This window comes from Tasmannia lanceolata, unplaced genomic scaffold (assembly GCF_043159265.1).
Source record: "Tasmannia lanceolata isolate RefF3 unplaced genomic scaffold, GAP_Taslan_0.1 ptg000012l, whole genome shotgun sequence".
Taxonomy (NCBI): domain Eukaryota; kingdom Viridiplantae; phylum Streptophyta; class Magnoliopsida; order Canellales; family Winteraceae; genus Tasmannia; species Tasmannia lanceolata.
In genome coordinates, this window is record NW_027518689.1 from 31,651,986 (window position 1) to 31,675,071 (window position 23,086).

The window sequence follows — 23,086 nt, forward strand, 5'->3', positions numbered from 1 at the left end:
TGCTAAGGATAAGGAATATGAGGATTCTTGTTTAAATCACTTTGCTGAATATGTGATGCATGTTTTGCTTATCTTGTTTCCTTATGAAATTTTAATATATGAATGTAAAGATGATTTAAAATTGTTGCCAAAGCATTATAGTGTCTGTAGCTATGTCTTTGCAAATTAAAAAATTTATGTGTCTTATTTCAACAAATGCTTTTGGATTTTATTTTATGAAATTCTAATACAGTTTCTGTTTAGTTGAAATTTTCATAGTATTCATCTGGTTTGTCAAATTTACATGCTATGCCAGGTTGTTTTCTTTGGCAATACAAATTCGAGCATAAGAAATTATTGTGTTTATATAAGAGTCGAACCTATAAACATCATTTCCTTAATTTTGTGTTTTAAAAGAAAAGTATACTGTAAATCCTGAGTTTATCTCTTAATTACATGACCGATCAATTCCATTGCTTAGCATTGCTAGGGCCTGTATTGAAGTCTTAAATCAAAACCCTAACTACTCCATCCAATTCCTACAAGTTCTAAAGCATGTTGATGTCTGTAACTCAGTCTGACTAATCCTTAATGTTTTAATGTCATTATAATCTCGAATAGCTTCATTTGATTATATTTTCTATTTGATGCTAAAGAGAGCAATGTTGTTGACAATCATGATCTAGTACATGCCTAATTTTGATTTATGTGTTCATGTTTCTATTGTGTCACATCAGTCCAGTTATGTCCTAATTAGTATAAGAGTCTATTTATACTTTTATAGTCTATTTGAAAAGGGATGAAGGATTCTAGTGAAGATGTTGAGGTCAGCTAGTGTGCAGTCCATTTGATAAGTATTTGGGGGATAAAGTGAGTCATTGAATCAAATAGAATATTGGTTGGGCTGGTGATATCCCATAAATTCGGCATGTTTAGTTCACTTGATTATTGTCACTTATTCTATTAATGGCTCCCAATGCATTGAATATATCGGGTAACTGTCATTGATGCTGATTCAATATTGATTATTCATTCCCTTTGTAGTTGATTTGTAAAGATCTAGGAGATGCTTTTGATCTTAATAATTTTTTTTAACCATGTCTCTTAAGTTTCGAATTATTTATATTGGTCTGCTAATCATGCAAGTCTGTATTTTGAGAAGGACAAATTCCTAGTACCTTCTAAAGCTTAATTCTTAAAGCTTCATTGTATTCCTTCGCTTTCTACTCAGATTTCCCATCTGTCCATGTTTATTTGGAGTTCAATTTATTTATGCATATAGTAAAAGTGGTTGTACTATAATTGCTGTCCATTATTTCATGAAAACTGCTGCCCATTGTTTCGTCTCACAAGCACATAGTTGATGTCCACTGTTGTTAACCACTTGCTGTCCATTTTCTGCACATTTCTGCGCTGTGTTGACATTGGTCCAGCTCATTTTTTATGCACATTTCTACCCTGTTTGGACATTGGTTTAGCACATTTTCTGCACATTTCTGAACTATATTGACACTGGTCCAGCTCACTTTCTGCACATTTCTGCACTGTATTGACACTGGTCCAGCTCACTTTCTGCACATTTCTGCCCTGTGTTGCCACTGGTTTGGATCATTTTCTGCACATTTCTGCCCTGTGTTGCCACTGGTTTGGCTCATTTTCTGCACATTTCAACCCCTGTTCCATTTGTATATGGACAGCTCTCATGCCCCATTTGATATGCACACCTCCATCCCCTTGATAATAACTCAGCCATATCTTGATAAATGCTCAATCTTGCCCTGTTTTCTTTCAATGGTAACTTAAAATTTTGATGTGTGTATCATATAGCCTTATTTGTCCTCATGAATGTGGATGGAATTGTGTGAAATGAAAGAACCAGGAGTTTATGTATAATGTCTATGGTTGCGGGTGCGAATTGTTATATAACTATAGTCTCTATTTATGGCTAAATAATCTGTGATTTGTGTGTGTGTGTGTGTGTGTGTGTGTGTGTGTGTGTGTGTGTGTGTGTAGGTGTGTGTAAATTTATGTGCGTCTGGATTGCTACCTGTTGAAACTTATGAAATAGTAATGTTGGTACATTTGGAATATTGATTATTCTATCTTGGATAAGAGAAGCATGTACTATAGTTGAAGTGAAATTGTGATGTTATCAGAAATTTGATGTATACATTATTATATTTAAAAAAAAATTACCTGAAATTATTGCTTCATATCATGGAAACGTTATGAAAGAGAATATGTAGATACGAGAACATCCGGATTTGAATTGATCATTAGATGATGTAGTTCTTGTAATAATATTTCTTAGTCATAGACATTGATATCACTTAAATTCAACTATGCCCATTTAGTCAAAAATTGGCAAAATCACATTTTACATAAAGCAAGCTGAACTCTGTATGGTTGTGTAAATGATTGTAGGTGTTGGTGTTTTAACCTATCATTTTTTTTACGCTATCTATTTTTAGCATGGCTGTTATTATGATAAGTTCAATTGGAAAAGAGTTAGGGTCTGGTTCATGTTCATTTTTAGTTTTGGTACAAAATCTGGGATTTACAGATACAAGAGGTTTCTTGTTCAATGATTGGCAGATGTTGTCATTGAATTTGAGAAAATTTTTGAAAATAAAATTGCATTAGATATTTGTGGCTAGAACATAATTGGTAATGATTTACCCAGAGAACTTCTATCTTTAATACTGAAATTCATGTAAGATTCTAAGGTCTTGTTAAAAATATCAACTTTCACAATCTCATTGTTTTCGTACAGAGAATCATTTTCTGTTGGTTGGCATATGGAATGTCTATGGGTTTTCATCTCAGAACTGTGTGTCAAATAATCGTGTTGGAATTGATTGTTTTGGATTTGTCTAGGTTAAGTACAGGCCTTGCTCATACATTTTTGTTTCAGCCTTTGAAATTAGATACTTACTATATGATAGTGGGTACAAGTTTAGTCTTCCTTTAAAAATGCTTGCACTACAGCTGTTAAGTTCAGTTTTTCTTTTCAAAATATTACATCACCAGTTGGTACAAGTTCACTTAGCTACCCAATTAGTTTTGTATTGCAACATATGTACAATTCCATACTTTGGTATAACTTGTGTTCATTAGAATAGAAATTGAGATTGTATGAAGAGATGGGCATGTTTAGGTATGAAAATAATGCAGCATAGTTATCAACCAACACTTGATGATGTCTTATGCTTTGAAACCTCAAGTTGGGATCTTGTTTGTTCTGATCATATTTAAAGCTATATTTTTACATGTCCTTACCGCATTTGACATGTATATCTCACTATTGTGTTCTTTCAGACTGAACAAGGGTATTAAATGTTTGGGTATAAAAATAGATATTATGATAGTATTCTTGCTATGTAAAACTTGTTTGAGTAGTAAACTAAATATATTGAATGTTTAAGGTCATTACTTTTAGCTCATCCTTGTAGAGACATAATAGATTATGGTAATACTCATTGTTCTTCTTCCTCTTTCTTTTGGTAGAAAGTGCTTAATCTTTTAGGTGCTCTTATACATTAGCAAGCCCACTCCATAGGGGACTCGCTTAGTCCAAGTAGCATTCCCCTCATTTATTTTAAGACTTGCCCAGTCTTTTGTATCCCTTGAAACATAAGGTCCTTCTCATTGCCAGGGCGATGAAAGAGTCATCTAGAGCCCCTGTTTAGGGAGATAAGCTATGTCTCGTGCAGAGAAAATCATACCTTTTGAAGACAATCTTTGTCTCATTAGCGAGTCATACATAGGAGACTACCCAAGTCTCAAATAGAATACCTCCTTTAGGTTAAAGACCGACTTGGTCTGTTAAAAACCGTACCCATCTTGTCTTTGCAAGGGCAATGGAGCCCATCTTTGTGTTTAGGAGACTATCCTAGTCTCACTAGCACCCTTCTTATCTTCTCTTCTTTTAGGAGACTGGCTTAGTCTCATTGGCACTCCCTTCTTAGGTTTGTGCACTAGGAGTCAGTCCTTTCATATAGGAGTTAATCCTTTAACTAGAGTGTCAATCTTTCAGGAGTCTGTCTTATCATCATAGGGGGTTAGTATTCTTTCCAAACCTCTCATCAAATCATGTGATTTTTATCAACTCTCGCAAGGTATAGGATGCTGTCGAACCCTTGCAGAGTCGTGATTCTGTCTTTTTTCCCGCAAAGCATAGGATGCTGTCTAACCTTTGCGTGATATTCAAGAGTTTATCCTCCTCTTATGATGATAGGATTCTTTCCTCTTGTGTCAAAAACATCAAAAATATTTTAAAAATCCAAAAATCTCAAAAAAAATCTCGAGTCATTAGGAGTAGCTAGGAATTCTGTTTCCGAACTACGTTGGCTTGATCCCTTTCCACGGGGCACGTAGTGCAGCTTGGGATTCACATCCCAACTCCAGCCAATAAAAATAAACATTTTAAATCTTCTAAAAATATAAAAATTATTCAAAACCTTTTCAAAAAGATCTTTCTCCTAGAGTTAGGAGTCTGTCTTAGCTGTTTGGGGTATTTTAGAGTTAAGAGTCTGTCCTGATTTGTTGATATGGTGTGTCCAGTTGTGTGAGTGTCCCTAGAGTTAGGAGGCCTCAAGTTGATCGGTTAGACATTTAGTCGAACCGATGGCTAGACTAGGAAGCATATAGTCAGCCCATAGTTTTCTTTAGGATGCACAGCCTAGTAACACATAGGATGTAGGGCCCACCTGCATTAGCTTAAGGCTAATCAACTTGCATTAGTTAGGGCATATAGAGAGTCCTAAAAATTACAATTCACTTGAACGTAAGCAATTGTGCAAAAAGCTTTAAAAATCAGTCGAGTCTAGTGGATCGAGTCTAGGATAGCGGTTCTAGATGGTTAGGCATCGTAGTTTAGAATAGGTCATCGAACTACGTTGACTCCGATTCTTCCCGAGGCCGGGATACGTAGAACAGCTGGGATGGACGGCCATCTTGGTCCGAGTCAATGCATTAGAGTTTTAGGATTCATTTTATCCAGTTATGTTTAGAATTGATTTATGTTGTATGCTTTGCTGTGTTTTCTTACTTTCATGTACAGATCCTATACCTTTAGCTGTAGCATGCATGTGTTTGCACACCAGAACTCAGACACCAATTAGGTATGCCACTCATAACCTAGCTATTATTAGGCGACACTTCTTTCATTTCTTTTATGTGTGCTTATTATTCATCTCCGAGACATGCATGATTAGATAGACGTTTCCTCGGAGATATTTGTTCCCATTTCATATGACTTTCGCCCAAAACTCTTCAAAATTATTAAGTAAATGGCATAAGAGACCAGGTGTTTGCACTTGGGCGGATGAGGTGCTCTTTAGACCTTCCGAATTCGTAACTAGGCACGAACCTTCTTTTATATCTCTGGTTATCCGTTGCAACAGAGCACAGTATGGGATCCTTGGCCCACTTCCTTGGATGTCAACTCTTCTTTGTTTAAGGTACGCCTCGAATCTGGGCTAGTCCCCGAATCGAGAGGTATCTCACCTTTGTATCGCCACTCATGCTGTGAGGGGCACTTCTTTTGAGAGTTCCTTGGTAGAGCTCTCCATTCACGTGGATGATCCTGAGACTCGCGTGGGGGCACGTCCCCCGCCCCTCTCTCGGATCGGGGTCCACAGTTTCAGAGAGAATGTCATAGGTTTAAAACTCCTTGATATATATTAGAAATCCACATTGAATGGCCAACCCAAACGAGAGGCCACATGTGCCACGTGTAGGCCAACCCTAAAAAGAGGGCCACACATGAGGGGGAGTGTTAAAGAACAAAAGATTAAATAACTCCTCCAACGGCTTAAGCTTTTGGAGTAATTGGTCGTTTCACAATTTGACTGAGGCTCTGTTTCTTTCGATGTAAAAGTGGGTAACATAAAACAAATTTTACATCCATTTTACGCCGAAAGAAACAGAGCCTAAACGAATTATTCCCAAATCCAGTAACTATTATCAAGATCAAGAGGAAAAGCTGCTTACTTTTGAGATTAGGCCTCACACCAAAGTGCACCATGGTGTTTTGAGTAAGGGATTGGTAAGGGAGACTCTCGGTCTCTCCATCGGCATTGTAGAACATTGAACTTGGTGATGTTGTCGGCGTTGCCACATCCATGTTCTGAATATGCTTTCCTGCCATGTCGTTTTGTTTTTTCTTCCATAAGGTCACTACACTTGCTGTGACAACTATGATGATACAGATGAATAGCATGTTAAGAAGGGCCTTCGCCGAATAAGAGTAGACATTGTTTGTGTTGTGATCAATGGGATATATATATATATATATATATATATATATATATATATATATATATATATATATATATATATATATATATATATATATTAATGTGTGAGAATTCCCAGCAAAATGAGGAACATGGCGAAGGAAGTCGAGATTATAATGCCTAGCCAAAGCCAGCTGTTGGGGCCTAAGACCATGGAGATCGGGGCATCCGATGGGCTTGGCTTAAACCAGATGTTCGAAGGAGCTTCTGGGTGTCCATGGTGGTGGGCACCTTTTCTCTTGTAACGAAGACCTCGAGCCTGAGCTGAATGCACGATATGTCGGAGTGGGTGCCGGTGATAGGGAGGAGGAGGTCGAGCATGGTGACATCAACGTAGTTCTTGAAGACACAAATTAGGTGAACCCGCGGAACTGGGCATCCTGACATGATGCTCCTAAAGATGAGCTCTCTGATTATGAAGATAAATGGAGTGATACCGCTGCCTCCGCTTACCATCACTAGTGCCTCATGTCTGCATTATGACAAATTCTTTTTTCCATTAGTAAAACCTTTACGAATGAATCATTGCTAACCACAATCAGGTTAACAAAATCAAACTGAAAAAGACAGTACAGAAGGGAAAAGAAACTCTGGGTTTATGATTCCCTCCGTTGTCCAACACCGTGGAGCGCCAAGGCTCTATGGTAGGACTGAAGACAGAGTGGTGAGATAAGGAGAGGGAACGTAACCCTATTTACAGAGAGGAGAGGGGTTTACGTTACAAGATCTAAGGCAAAAAGAGCCATAAATTCCGTAACTACCCTGCACCGAGTTTTGTAATAGAAATCCAAAAGCTGAGAAATAAATGTAAATTTACGAGAGGAGCGAGAGAGCATGTCGAGAAACCGCCGGCGTAACGGCATTGATTAGACGAGAGGGGTTCGGGTTTCTCGAGATTTTGGCAGAACAACGGCGCTGTTTGGTCGAAGGAGCTTCGGGTTTGCCGAGATTTTGGCAGAACAACGACGCTATTTAGATAATAGGGAATCGTGTTCTCCGAAATTCAGCAGAGTAACGGCGCTATATGGACGAAGGGGCTTCGGGTTTGCCGAGATTTCGGCAGAACAACGGCGCTATCTAGATAATAGGGCTTCGCGTTCTCCGAAATTCAGCAAAGTAACGACGCTATATGAACGAAGGGGCTTCGAGTTTGCCAAGATTTCGACAGAACAACGACCCTATTATCGAAAATAGCTCGTAGTTCTGCAAAATTCAATAGAATAACGACGCTATTTGAAGGATGTTGCTCTGAATCTTCCGAAATTCGGCAGAATGCCAACGCCCAGTATAATACCTAAGAATTTCTTTACTTTATCTCTTCTAAAGCAAAGAAACTAAGATTTTATGATATTCAGAAGGGTTTTTGAACTGAAAAACCAGAAGTTTAAAATACTAAAACAGAGAATAGTTAAAACTTGAATTCTGATTTTTACTCTTACCCCCCTATTTATAGGGGTTCGGGTCACAAATTCGTAGAGTGCGAAATTTTCGCACTCTACAAAAATTGGAATTATCCAATTTTGCAGAGTGCGAATTGGGACCTAACAGGTTGGCAACATTTTAGAAAATGTGAATTTTCATCTTTTTTGTTTCGAAAAACGTGATTTTTCGTCTCTTTTGACAGGTTTTCAGGGAGTTTCAGCAGACCGTAACTCCACCATTTGGACTCCGAATCGCGTGCGGTCAGATCCGTTGGATTCATCATTCTGAGGATATTCCAATGAACCTAATATCGGTAGTTTTCGGAACACGGGGTATTTTTGGGTAAAAACAAATGCTTTTAACTCAAAGCTAACTTCTCGGTTGAAAGGCTGTGTGAAAATAGGCTTTTTGGCCGTGTCATGAAAGGCGGGATACCGTGTAAAGACAGACTTTTGTTTCACCCCTGCGGTAAAGTTCTTTTTTGAAAAATTATCCTAGTTTCATAACCTAGAGAAAGATTGAAAGAAAGACTACAGGTGCTCTAGGACTCGTCATGAGACTCTTCCTCGTGAGAATCTATCATTTGTTCCACCTTGACAAAATTGGGTGTCTACAATAGGCAAAATTAAAAGCTATTTTTTGGGGGATTCCTGTAGATATGTTTTCATCCAGGGGGTTTCTAGTAGTTTCACCTTTCAAAAATTCATGAGCCACCCTCGCCATATTACAGTGATATGGTTCACACACTCCCACTCCCACTCCCCCACACCCCACCACCACCCCCTCTGCAAACATATGCAGGCGCACACACAAATGCACACTCGCTCACACACATGCACACACACAAACACATGACACCCAAAACACTCACACACCCCGTCATATTACAGTTATACTATTTGCTTTAGAGAAATTTAGTAGAAAGGGCCCTTTTTTTCACCTGGAGAGAACTTTCTTTGGAATGCCTTTTAATTTCAATCGAGAGAAATCCATTTTATCTGTTTGTGAAACAAACATGGGCCATGGCAACCATGAAAAATATTCCATGGATTATTTGTGGTTCTAGTTGTGACTTGTGAGTGATGGGCGGAGAAGGGAGAGACTTTGAGTGTGTGTAAGGGGGGGAAGCATAAAAAGCTCCTAAAAGCCAGGAAAATAAAAGAACCAAATTTTAATAGATGATTTTTGGGCACTAATATGTTTTGATAATTGCACAGATCATCATGTGGTTAATTATTTAAGGTAAGTGATATATCTACCACATTTTTTTACTTGGGACAGACAGCTGCAATGTATCTATGACTGCAGAGGGGCTGATGTACTCATGTACTTCATATGGGAAAGATTCAATGCACCTGATTGCCACTAACACTGCTACAGGCTGTCCCATGCAAAGAAAAGGGGCCCATGTATCATTTCCCCTATTTAAATAGTTATCAAAGATTACTACAGTTCCCGAAATGTTCTCAAAATCCAATTAAAGAAGAAAAGACAAGCTGATTTTATGCAATTGTTAAAACTGCGAGTGCCAATATCAGTATACTAATATTTTTTACTAGTTTTAAGGATCTTTTATGCTCTCTCCACTTCTACAAACTCAATTCTCACCCTCTCCCTCCTCCTTCACCCCTCACATAACTGGTCCCACAAGTATTTCATGAAAGAACTTTTCATGGTTGCCAAACATGGCCTAAGTTGTTCCTTTTGCTAGGCAATTCCGCAGCTGACTTTTGCATAAGATAATAGCCAAACAGGCTCACAACTTATTAGAGAATAAAATCAGATTAAGATCAAATCTCCTCAGATTTGATTTGATTGGACTATATTGAGTAGTTGTGCTAGATTAGGCAAGTGAATTAGATTAGGTTTATCTCTTTCCCTTCTTCTCATGATCTCTTTCTATGTTTATCCCTATGAGTGTGTTTGGCTTGCCGGAATCAGGATCGGTAACGGTATCACATTCCAATCCAATTCCAAATCACGGATATTGATTCCAATTCCAATGTTTGTTTAAGCAATAGAATTTATCTAGGGGATCAATCCTGATTCGCATTTTAGTGTTTGGTACTGTCCAGACCGGCCTCGGAATGGAATTAAATTTTCAATAATTATTTCAATCAGTAATACTTGTTCTTTTCTAACAAAATATAAAACCGTATATCTATCTATCTATCTATAATATATACTAAGCATGTTTCTTTCCATTGTCATGTCTGTTTTCCAAGAAATTTTTTTGTTAGAAAAGTTATTTCCTATTAAATCTGTTCGTGTAAGACATGCCACTATTAATTAGGTTAAATTTGACTATAAGCAAATCGTGTGGGAGTGAAAATCTCTCTCAAATCGTTTTGAGAGATGCTCTACTATTAATCGTCTCCTCTTAATTTGTTTAGTGTAAGACATACCGCTATTAATTAGGTTACTTTCGACTCTAAACAGAGCATGTGGGAGTGAAAATATCTTCCAAATCGTTTAAGAGAAACCCCCATTAATTAGCTTTAGAAAAAAAACTAATCCCGTGGATACAAAAATCCATTTTTACTCTTGGGTGGGGCCATTGTTTTAATTTTTGAACCTCATGTATACTTGACCCAAACCTTGCATAGAGTAGGCCCCACCATTTTACGCCTCAGGTTTTGATGGGATAGAGCTACCGTCTCCACCCAAATCATTAGGGGTGGCCAGAACCGAACCAGAACCGAAGAACCGAACCGGAACTGAAGAACCGAACCGGAACCGAACTGTAAAAAAATATTTTTGGTCCGGTTCGGTTCCACTGATGAAGAACCGAAAAATTTCGGTTCGGTTCCGGGTCTAATGTTCTCGGTTCGGTTCCGGAACCGAAGAACCGAACTTTAAATATATATATATATATATATATATATAATATTTTTATATTTCTATTATACATATACTTAATAATATAAATTACTTATAATATTAATAAGTAATAGTTAATACTATTCTTATAATAAGAAAGTAACTTATATTATAACTTTAATTAAAAGTTTTTATAAATTATAATTAATAATTAATAATTACCCATTAGAACCGAAGAACCGAACCGGACCGAACCGATTATGTTCGGTCCGGTTCGGTTCGGTCCTACTGTGTAGTACGGTTCGGTTCGGTTCTTACGGTTCATGGAACCGAGAACCAAGAACCGAAAAAAAATGAACCGAGAACCGAGAACCGAACCGGTTGGCCACCCCTACAAATCATGAATATAGTAGTGTCCACCCTTTCACACCTCCTATTTTGATGGATAGGTGCCACCAAACAACGGAAGGGAGGAAGATCATTGTTTTTTACGCTTGAGAGGGAAGGAGGTAGTGGATATGGATCAAAAAAGGGAGAAAAGATCGAGCAGATATTTTCGCCGCAATTTTCTTTGATTCTGGGAATCAGAATACCACCCCTCTAGGCGGGTATCAAGTTGCGCCAAAAAATCCCTCTTTTTTCCGCACGGTATCAGATTTTCTTTCCCATTCCATTTAGTAAATTTCCCCAAACAACGGAATAGACCAGAACGTTATCAGATACCAATTCTGATATCCTATTCCAGCCACATAAGGGCTCTTTGTAAAGTATCTATGAAATCCAAATTTAGTGAAAATCTCAAAATTTATCAGCCCCCCCTCCCAAAATAAAATAAAATAAAATAAAATGAAGAAGCAAAGATTTTTGGAATTCTTAATTTATCATAAAACACCCATAGGGATAAACATAGAAAGAGATCATGAGAAGAAGGGAAAGAGATAAACCTAATCTAATTCACTTGCCTAATCTAACCCAACTACTCAATATAGCCCAATCAAATCAAATGTGAGGAGATTTGGTCTTAATCTAATTCTATTATCTAATACAACTCAACTCAACAAAGCCTTTGTCCCAAACTAGTTGGGTTCGGCTAAATGAATCCTTTAGGATCTGTTCTGTTGCATAACTTCAGTGGGAAAGGAAAATGAAAATACCCCTTTTTTCCCTAAAAGACAATTTTTTGGGTGTTTTGTTGAGAGAAACGGCGAATTTTCTGGTGGCGAAGTTGTCGAACATGACAACGCTAAAAAACACCTTTTTTCTTTGCCTTTTTCTCCTTTTCTTGTTTGCGCTTGGGAAGATTTGAATTAATTGAACCTGAAGCGCCCGTAATGGAGGGGTCATAAGATCTACCTCCACCATTATGGTTTTGGTTGTTGGAGCTTTCCTCTTGGCCGTGCGCGTGTAGCCTCCATCTCGTCCAACCGAACATTCACAGCAAAAAACATCTTCTGCATCTTCATGATTATTCTCTCTTGTCCCACAGCAAGAGAATGTACCTTATCTTCCAACCGTCTAATCCTTAGATCGACCATGCCTCCTTTGATACCACTTTGTTACGAATCCGATTCGGATCTCAACGGATTGATCTTCTTAGAGGGAAGATCGGCCTCTTGACCCACTTCGAGGGAAGGGTCGTCCTCCTTTGTGCGCAAACACAATTTTTGGGATAAATTCTACATTTTTTTAATTGTATTTCCTTATGTCTTTATACATTAAGGGCCACAATTGTATCTTACGTACACTTGCATAAAAGTAGGAGAAAGAAGAGGAAAACCCTAACTTAATGGACTCTTGATAACTCCTAACTCTAATTGTATCTTACGTACACTTGCACAAAGCAAATCCTACATATTTATAAAATTTAAACAACTTTATTCCACCCCAAGTGGGTACCGCATGAGCACGTAACAGTGTTCACATAAACTATAATACATTACACAAATCAATGTAAAATGGGAAAGCAATACAAATCAATGTAAAATGGGAATTGAAAGCAATAACATATGCCAATATTAGGGAACAATTATCGGGGATAAGTATGGAAGGGGCTGGGGAGATTGGGAGATCGGAGGTTCGTCAGGTAGAAAGGGGTCGGGAGCTTGGCGATCGATTATACATGTAAGGGATTTATTTCGTCCATGGGTAAGATTCAGGCCTGGAAGGGGAGATGCGGTGCGCTTTTGGATTGACCTTTGGGTAGGTGAATCACCTCTGTTTGTCGCATTCCCGGAGAGCTATTTAGACCGAGCTAGTCCCCTAAGGATGGGCTTGGGCTAACGGCTCTATTGTCCTAGCAACGATTTCCATGGAGTGCACAACATCAATGAGGTTTAGTATACACAAAGTTTAAGCTCTAGCAAGAAGCATATTGTAATACTTAGTTAGTGTCTTGACAAACATACATGTAACAACAAATATGCCCAACATTTCACCAAAGAATTCTAACTTTTAGCAATAATAAAAGAATAGCATACTTATCATTCATCATATCATCAAAATGAGTTAATTTTAATCATAAACACCCTAAACTTAATAATAAAAAAATGACAGATATCAATATCATACCCAAAATAAAGAACAGTTGAGTCCTTATCAGAATAATATAAGACTAATATCCTTAGTATCATTAACCCAAATATGCAGAGGTAATCTTCAAGGCAAAGTATTACTAACAGGTTCAATATATTACCAAATTCTATCAAAATTGAACTGTACTGGCTATAAGAACAAGAGCAATACCAATTGGTCCAGTTCCATTATCAAAACTGAACGGTAAGAATATCAACAAAAAATTACAAGTAGCAATTCTTAAGTTATTAGTAAGGCAAACCTTGTACCCTTTACAGAATCAAATAGTATTAAACAAGCCTAGTGCCATTATCAAAATTAAATATTGTGGATCAAAGAAAGACAAGCAGATATAGTATGATCATCAGAACCTGATTACAATAGAAACATTACATGCAAGTTTTTGTGTCATAGTCAACACTGTTGTAAAAACAAGCAAATTTCATATCTTCCTTAAAACCAATTGTAATTGATCACAACAAAATAAAGCATGCTTGAGATTCTTTTATTATGATACAATCACTTAACAATCCCCTCTAATTTCAAATTTCTTATAAGCAAATAATTAGCATATGGAGCAAAGCTATTGAGCATACATGACATATAAGAGAGACAATTAAATAAATAAACATGAAAGCAATATAAACACCCTGCTCAACTATTTTAGACTGATATGATTAGACCCCCCCCCCGTTTTTTAAATGATTTAACATCTACTGAACCAAAAGAAAACACAGTTGTGACTTCACTTGAATTTCCTCTCCAAACCTGGTTTGTAAATGGAACCCATTTTATAAGAAGTCCAACAAATATCAAGTATTTAAACACAAATATTACCAAAGCCTTATTAAGATGCCTTGTAAACCCATTGAATACTATATAATGAAACATTTCACAGATTTCATTGAACTTGGAAATCTCAATCTCATTTTTCAAGAGCAATCAAACAAAATTTCAATGCAATTGTCTTAACAAGCTTATACTACATCAGTAATCATCAGCACCCACATAAACTGTGTTTCCTTTGAATGAGTATACAAAACCACCTCATTCCTTTGCACAAGAAACCATAAAATCAAAGGAATGTAGATATGCAAATTCCACAAATAGGTGTAGGAAATTGACCAACTTTGTACACACAGGCAAGGAAATAAATCACATAATGTCACTGTAGATTTGTTCAACACCCATGATCTCAAGGTTAAAAATACAGCTCATGATGACAAAAGTCACAAAACTATGAAACCAGATAGCATTCAAAACTAAATGAGATTCAGTATCTTTAATCATCACAGAAAATCAAGCCACTTCATGGATCAAAACCAATTAACACCAGCTAGAGCGAATCAACAAAAAAATCACAGGTTGCTTATGTGAAAGTAAATGGCCAGCCCAAATAACCATGAGGTTAAAACACATGAAACCAGAAATTGATAATCCAACATGGTGATGAGACCTCATAACCATAGAACAAATAATTTTGAAATAATTATCAACATTAAATTACACCATTTTATCATTAAAGTGTGTTACGCCTACTGTCTTACCAAGCTCCCTATTGATCTCATCACAAATATGACACTGAAATATCTGGACAAAATTACAAACAAAACAGAATTATGAATCTGCTGACTGTCATTGTTCTTTGAAGATATAAAAAATTCAGGATTTCAAAAATGAAATGGATGTTCACATAATCATAACCTTAAAAAAACAAAACAAAGCCTTGAACATAGCTTTCTCACTATTACAACCTCTCATTGGAAACAAGAAATCCTGTTTGCACACCATTTTAAACCTGTAAACTTGGCTCGAATAAAAGAATATAAAAAGTTCTTGACACGGTTGACAGGGTATTTAAAAAACCAAGTCACATTACCGGTTCCCTTTAATCTCATGTACTTCATTTTTCTAACTTTAAGTTGGGTAAAGACTCTCTAAACTGATTTAAAGAACAAGACAGAAGTCCTAATAAAAATGCTATTATTAAAAGAGAAGAGTATAGACATCAGCCCTCTAAACCTTATGCTTCACGGGTAATCTCACAGGTGTCCCTAATCACCCTCTCATAAACAACCAATCCATCATATTATGCCTGACTACGTGCATAGCCTTGCTGATGTTGAGTGATTATCATCACAATGACCATATAACATGACAAGACCTAAAAAATAAACCATATGTTTGCAGGCGTAATTACTCTTCAAAACAGCACTACAAGCATGTACAATATATGACAACATACATATCTACTTTTATAGTCATGTGAACAAATGATTATTTGGTTGATAGTAAAATAGTTCAGATAACACCATCTCTTCATAACAAGTATAGCATATAATGATATTGAGCTTCAAATTAACAGGTGTATTTCCTGACTACAAGATTAAGTAGAACAGGAATGTGATATCAATGTACATAGATTTTGCCATAAGTATCAATGTACTCACACTCACATACACACACATACACACATATTCACACACCCACACCCACAGACGTTTATATACTCTCACAAATTCACATACCTACACACATATACTCCTATACACACATAGACACACACATATATACACACTTATAGACATACACATGTATTCACTCACATACACTGACATAAACTCTCACACACTTATACACACATTCACATACACACGTACACAGACACACGCACATAGATATACTCACAGCCACATAGACATACACCTCACCCTCCCGTTATATGAGAGAACAACCATATTACAGGACAGAATTAAGAATAAAGGCAAAAATAACTTCCAAGATAGAAATTACATTAGTATGATTCAGGCATGTATATTGAACATTTCAAAATTAGAATGGAATCCATTTTTTGAACCACATGATTTTCGCCCAAAACTTTTCAAAGTTAATAATAAATAGCATAAGAGACCAAGTACTTGCACTCGGGCAGATAGGGTGCTCTTCGGACCTTCCTCATTCGTAATCAGGCACGGACCCATATACATTTTTGGTTATCCATTGCACAGAGGATTTATTTTCGGGTTCCATGGTCTATCCATGGATGACGACTCTGAGTTTTTTTTTAGGTACGTCTTGGTTTCGAGCCCTGGCTCCAGATCAAGAGATATCTCATTAATTTATCGTCACTCGTGCTATGCTATAAGAGTGGCACATGTTTTGAGAGTTCCTTTGTAGAGCTCTCCTTCATGTGGATGATCCAAAGGACCGACGGGGACCGTTCCTCGCCGCCTCCTCCGGATCGGGGCCCACAGATATATATTAAAAATCCACATTTAATGGCCAACCCAAAAGAGGGGCCACATGTGCCACATGTAGGCCAACCCTAAAAAGAGGGGCCACACGTGAGGGGGAGTGTTAAAGTACAGAAGATTAAATAACTCCTTCTCCAACGGCTTAAGCTTTTGAAGTAATTCGTCGTTTCACAATTTGACCGAGGCTCCGTTTCTTTCGACGTAAAAGTGGACATAAAATTTGTTTTATGTTCATTTTTACAACACAAAACACATTTTACATTCATTTTTATGTAGAAAGAAACGGAGCCTAAACTATAATCAAGATCAAGAGGAAAAGTTGCTTACTTTTGAGATTGGGCCTCGCACCAAAGTGCACCCTGGTGTTTTTAGTAAGGGATTTCTGAGGGAGACTCTCGATCTCTCTATCGGCATTCTAGAACCATGAACTTGGTGATGTTGTTGGTGTTGCCACATCCATGTTCTGAATCTGCTTTCCTGCATATCGTTTTGTTTCTTCTTCCATAAGGTCACTGCACTTGCTGTGACAACTATGCTGATACAGACGAATAGCATGTTAAGAAGGGCCTTTGCCGAATAAGAGTAGACATTGTTGGTGTTGTGATCAATGGGATATATATAATAATGTGTGAGAATTCCCAGCAAAATGAGGAACATGGTGAAGGAAGTCGAGATTATAATGCCTAGCCAAAGCCAGTTGTTGGGGCCTAAGACCATGGAGATCGGGGCATCTGATGGGCTCGGCTTGAACCAGATGGTTCGAAGGAGCTTTTGGGTATCCATGGTGACGGGCACCTTTTCTCTGGTAACGAAGACCTCGAGCTTGAGCTGAATGCGTGACATGTCGGAGTGGGTGCCGGTGATAGGGAGGAGGAGATCGAGCAAGGTGACATCGACGTAGTTCTTGAAGCACAAATGAGGTGAACCTGCGGAATTGGGCATCCCGACATGGTGCTCCTAAAGATGAGCTCTCTGATTATGGAGATAAATGGACTCACACCGCTGCCTCCGGTTACCATCACTACCGCCTATGTCTGCATTATGAAAATTTCTTTTTTCCATTAGTAAAACCTTTATGAATGAATCATTGCGAAAAAAACTCCAGAAGTCGATTATTGAATCGCCCGATTCTACTCTACTTTAAATTAGCTGAGTTTCATCCAAGTCCTAGTTTTACCCTAGAAAGTCAATCAAGAACTCCTTTAGACTCACCCTAGTTAATGAAAAGTTGATTGTGTCAAGCATTGCTTGGGCTCTCGCCGAGTTTGAGTTTCTTAACATTGAGTTGAACTATTAGACAAGTGATTTTGACAAGGCATCAAACCGATAATGAAAGATGTCTGCTCAATACCTCAATTAAGAAGCCCTCGTGTGGGCATGACCTAAAACACCTCTAAAAGATCATCCCAAGCAATAAACATCGTTCTTGAAAGTTTGGCACAAATGCTCAATAAATTTAGTTTGAATAATTGTTTACTTATGGTTTATCTCTGAAGAGAGATTCTTTGGAAGGAGACATTGTGGATCTTATTTTTCTTCATAGCAGGATTGTTAGAGAATCTAGTGTCACATATTGTAGGGAGATTTGGGTTATTGTGGGTCTTTCCAGAGCCAGTGTCACATTCTTTAGAGATTTGGCTCAATATTGACCATTGTGCCTTATCTGTAGAGGTAAGAAACACGGAGGATCATATTTTTCTTCATTGCAGGAATGCCAGATAGATCTGGTGTCGCATTCTTGGGAGATTTGGGTCATCGTGGGTCTTTCTAGAGCGGTTAGTCAATTTCATAGCATGTGGGTTTTTCAACCCATGGAGGAGTAAGGAGGAGGATATTATGGAGACTGGTGCTATTGGCTTCGATATGGGTTATTTAGAAGGAAAAATGATCGTAGCTTTAGAGGGTTGGTAAAAAAGCTCATATTGTTTGTATATTAAAGTCTTATTGCTCCAAATCCTTCTCAATTTCAGGTTCGTTTCTAGTATTGAACTTTGGAGACGCTGGAGTGAGATTTATGACACTGGATGATAACAATGATTCCCATTCTCCTCGGTGGTCCCCACCTGATCATGGCTTGTTGAAGCTCAACTTCGATGTATCGAGCTTTGTTAGGCAATCCGGGACCTTCTGGTGTTGGAGGAGTACTTAGAGATGATCGGAGGATGACCAAATGGGCCTTCTCTGGCCCATTGGAATCACGGATTCCAATGAAACGGAATTGAGAGCTGTCTGGTAAGGCAACAATATTGCTGATGAGAGGGATTTAAGTAAGTTGATAGTAGTAGAGTGAGACTTGTTAAATGTTATCAGATAGACGATAGCCACCCAACCCATGGAAAGTTGCTGATATAGTAGATGAGATCCAGCAGCTAGCGAATAACAGATTTCCAGATCTGCTATCAGCATGTGAAGAGATAGGCAAAGTATGACATGGGCAGACTGGCCCAGGCCGGTTTTGCTGGTCTTTGGAGATTTTTTTATTTTCCTCCCCCTTGACTCCTTGAGAGCCTTTGTATCTTGTTCTTCGTATATTTTATGTTTTCCTTTTCTTGCTCTAACCATCTTGGTCGGGGTTTCTCGTCTTTGTCTTTCATTTTTGTTTCAATAAATTCTTCTTACCATTCAAAAAAAGTGTAATGATCACACAACCCCACATTGATGGTATGCAATTTGATGTGTTGGATGTGTTTTAAACCTTCTAAATGAGAAAATTGAAGCAATTCCATTGTTAGATTATTCAATTTTTTGTGCAAACCTAAAGAAGTTGGCAGAAGTAGGTCCATAAGGCCCTTCAATGGAAACATTAAGATGATCAATGGGAGCGGGAGATGAAAGCGTCTGGTAAAGCTTCTGTGACCAATTTCCTGCGCTCTTGATTATGACACTAAGCTTTTCTGGCTCCATGTTGCAATTGGAACTCACAGTGAAAGGATGCCACTGGAAAGAAGAAAGTATTGGAATGTTGATAAACATGATGCTAGTCGGATTACAGAACAAACCTGCAAAAAAAAAATGTATGATTCATCAATTAAAAGGCAAATCAATCATCTTCAACTATGTTATTTGATCCTAGCCCTACCAGGGCTCTTTGAGAAGTTAAGCTCAACTGTTTCACAAGGTAAGAGGCGGGCAGAAACCAGTTGAACCCTTTGTCGTGATTGTGAGAACCTTAAGTATTGGTCGATCAAGAAGAGATAAACACCGGGAAGAATGATGCAAAAGAATTTAATTCCTACATGCAAGGCGTAAAAGAATAGGAAGATGATATAGAGTTGGTGGGTGTAGAAGAACAACTCGAACGCTCTACGCCTTATGTGGGGAAACGCCATAAGCCACATGGTGATTCCGAAGACTAATGCCAATTCTCCGGCCACATTTGATACGCTGGTGTTGTCCCATTTTAGAATCTGCACCATTACAGTGAAATCTGTAAGTTTTTTACTTTTAATTTACCATTTGAATTTTTAAAAAAAGATTTCTATTTAGATTTCAATCACCAATGAAAAAAATTCTTTGGCTAGGTGAAAATGAAGAAAATTTAGAAGGATTGGACTTATGTTTGGGGAAAAAAAGGTGTTCTAAATTTCTAATAACAAGCTAGTTTATTAAACTTAGTATTGTATGGCAAGAAGAATTGGAATGTATTGTTTGACAGTGAAATCCTTTTTTAGTTATAGTCGTTGGAAATCAAGTGACTTGGAGAAGTAAGAAGTGGTAGATCCAGTGTTGAATTAGACTAGTGGTACCTATCGCATGGTTTATTTCAGTTACTTTGGCACAACAATCTCTTGCATGAGTTGGGATTCAACATAGAAGTCATATGAGTTTGTATTGTGAGTCTGTGACAATAATCTGTGGTGATTTTCAAAAAAGAAAAAAAAGCAAGGGATTTGCTAGGGAACATTGCAAAAGGCATTTCGCAGATGGTCTGTCGCATCTCAGAGCAGCCACCTCGTAAATGATGACAAAATCTGCTGAAAAGTGAGCCTCTGTGGCTGCTCCGAGATGCGACAGACCATCAGTGAAATGCCTTTTGCGATGACCCCTAGCAAATCCCAAAAACACTAATAATCTGTTGTATTGTGACAAGAAATGGCTTTGAAAAATAATCTGTTTTATTTTTCCTACTTGAGCCATGTTGTTGGTCAAAGCCCAATACGCGAAAAATAACAAGCCATGTGCAGTGAAGAAGGTCATGGCCATATGCCCAAGCCATATGTGATACTTAATGCTGACCTCCGATGTAAGCCCAAGGAGTGGCAAAATCGATGACCCTCGGGCCACTGGAAAGAAGAGAAAGGCACAACAGATGTTCCCAAGAAACCCAAGGTAGAAACCAGTCCTTTCCCACCTGCACACACCAACCATCATACTTCAGCATAAGATATGAGTATATATCAAGGTAATTGATATATTGTTTGAATATATCAGATTGAATCTGGTAAGATCTGATCGTTGGATCATTAGGTGTAGACACCCCATTTTGATCGGACCCAGGTTCGCTGTGCTTGGGCGAAGCCCCATTTAATCACCAAGCTAGGGTCCCGGATTGCATCATAAGATAGATTGGGGTCTCACCAGGGGGTCCCTGCCAAATTTCATCAAAATCTGACTCGATTTGTCAAATAAGGCGAACCCGGAAAGAAGTGGGGTTTGAATGTATAAAGGGGGGGCGATTTTATCTGAAAAGGGGATTGTCCGCAAGAGAAGGAGGCGATTATATCATGTTTATATAAAGGAAGAAGGGGGTTGAATCAGCCTATTCGGAGCCAAGCCAAGTTCGCGCGACTCATCTTCATTTGTGCGCCCATCAAATGGGTAGTGCGGATATCAGCTTTCAGATTTTTAATATAAAAAAAAAACGAAGAGCAGAGAAAAGGGGAGAATCATTTTCGTTTCTAAATCAGAGAGAGAGAAAGAGAGAAAAGGGAGAGAGAGATTCTCCTCTCCGGTCGTCTTCTCCAGCAAGATTCTGTCAGGATCGGGCCGGAATTTGGATTTGGCTTCCGATCAGCAGTTGTCGAAGCTATAACCCTCTCCCTTTATCTATTTTTCAACCATATTCTCTCCTCACAAACCCATTTTCCACCTCAAATCCCAGATCCAAACCCAAATCTGAGATCCAAACAGGTTTTTCTTCTCCGGTAGAATTCCGATTGATTCTCTGGCAGATCTGATTTCCGATCATCATGGCTCGATCTCAGAGAGAGCGAGAATTAGATCTGAAGATAAAAAGAAAGATCTGGTGGGAGAAGAAGTGGATCTGAGAAAAGGAATCAGAGAGAGAGAGAGGGAGAAAGGGATTTTGGAGATTTTCTTCTCGAGCATCATCTCCGTCCGGCCACCTCTGTCACCTCCGGTCACTTCTTCTCCGTCCGCGCACCTCTGTCACCTCCGGTCACTTCTTCTCCGGCAACACCATCTCTCATCTCCACCCTAAACCCATTTTCTTAACCCCCAATCTCCGACCGAATCCCATCCCCATCTCCAACCGGGCTTGCAACCTCCATCTCCCTCAGTAACTCCGGCTGGCCATCCTATTATTCTTTATCTCCATCATCCCCAATTTTCAAACCCCAAGATTCATCTCAACTCTCTCTAGATCTGTCATCTCTGAGATCTACCATTATCTTCACCTTCAAACCCTAATCAAATTTGAGAAAATCTAGATCTGAGGCCATTTCAGCCATCACTCTTTTCGATCTCCGGCAAGCTTTGCCGGAATGTCGTTGATTCTGACCGCCAATCTCTGTAAATTTCACCCTGCTCGTGCACAATTCGAAGGAAGAAGGAGATGTGAAGAATTCCTCTATAGCAGAAATGTTGCAAGATGTGGAGACCAGATCACAAATGGGTTATGTTGATTTTGGCCGATATTCCAGTTCCAACCATTTTGTAGCTGGTTTTGGGGATGTGAACTTTGTTCAAGGATTCTACAATGGTGACCTGGTGAATTGTGAAGCTAGCTTTGATAAAATGGGCCGCACAGCTCAGGTGAGTTAGCCCTGCAGATCTAGGTTCATTCAATTCCATAGCCTTGAATTCAAATGCATAAATCACAATTTTAACTCAAACTTCTAGACTCTGTATTACCTGCAATTAGGAGGGCATTTCTAATCTTCATTTATTCGTTAGAAATAATTTTAGCTTATCCATGTTCTTTGTAAAGTGTATGGTCAGCTTTGCTCTTTTATTGCCCATGAACGCCTGCTAATAATCCCCACTTAAGCATGAACTATGATCGTTGGAAGTGAGCTCTGCTAGTCTTGTTGTGAAATGGCAATTCGAGAGCAGACTTTGTGAAATCATGAGAACTTCAGCAATCAAACCATTCTGACCTTCTCTATGTGTTAGATGTGAAGCACTGTCTCTTGTGATGATCTTCATCTTAAGATTAATCTAGTGATTACAGTTGATATGTGTTCCCATTTAAGCTGCTGTCCATTTGCAGGATCCATGTTGGTATTCCAGGGTCTTGGTGCCTTAACCTTGGTGTGATTAGATCCATAACTTGTTTAAAAGTATATGGTAGCCATGATGCTCCTTTACTTTTGTTGAAGCAGCTAAAGGTGAGCATGGTTTAGGAGGATATAGTTAGAGGGCATAATGTCTCGGGTAATGCTATTGTCAAAGAACAGGGCCATTGTTAAATCATAGTAACATGGATGTTAATTGGCAGTTATTGATATTGACACCACCATGTTTGGCATGTATGTGACCTAATGTGTTTTTCTCTTTTGG

The 23,086-nt window shown here is 38.3% G+C and overlaps 1 pseudogene; it reads right to left on the bottom strand.

Annotated features, from left to right (window-relative positions):
* Nucleotides 1-1,291: 1,291 nt before the first annotated feature.
* LOC143888729 (ferric reduction oxidase 2-like) lies at nt 1,292-21,536 on the bottom strand (annotated as a pseudogene).
* Nucleotides 21,537-23,086: the final 1,550 nt, after the last annotated feature.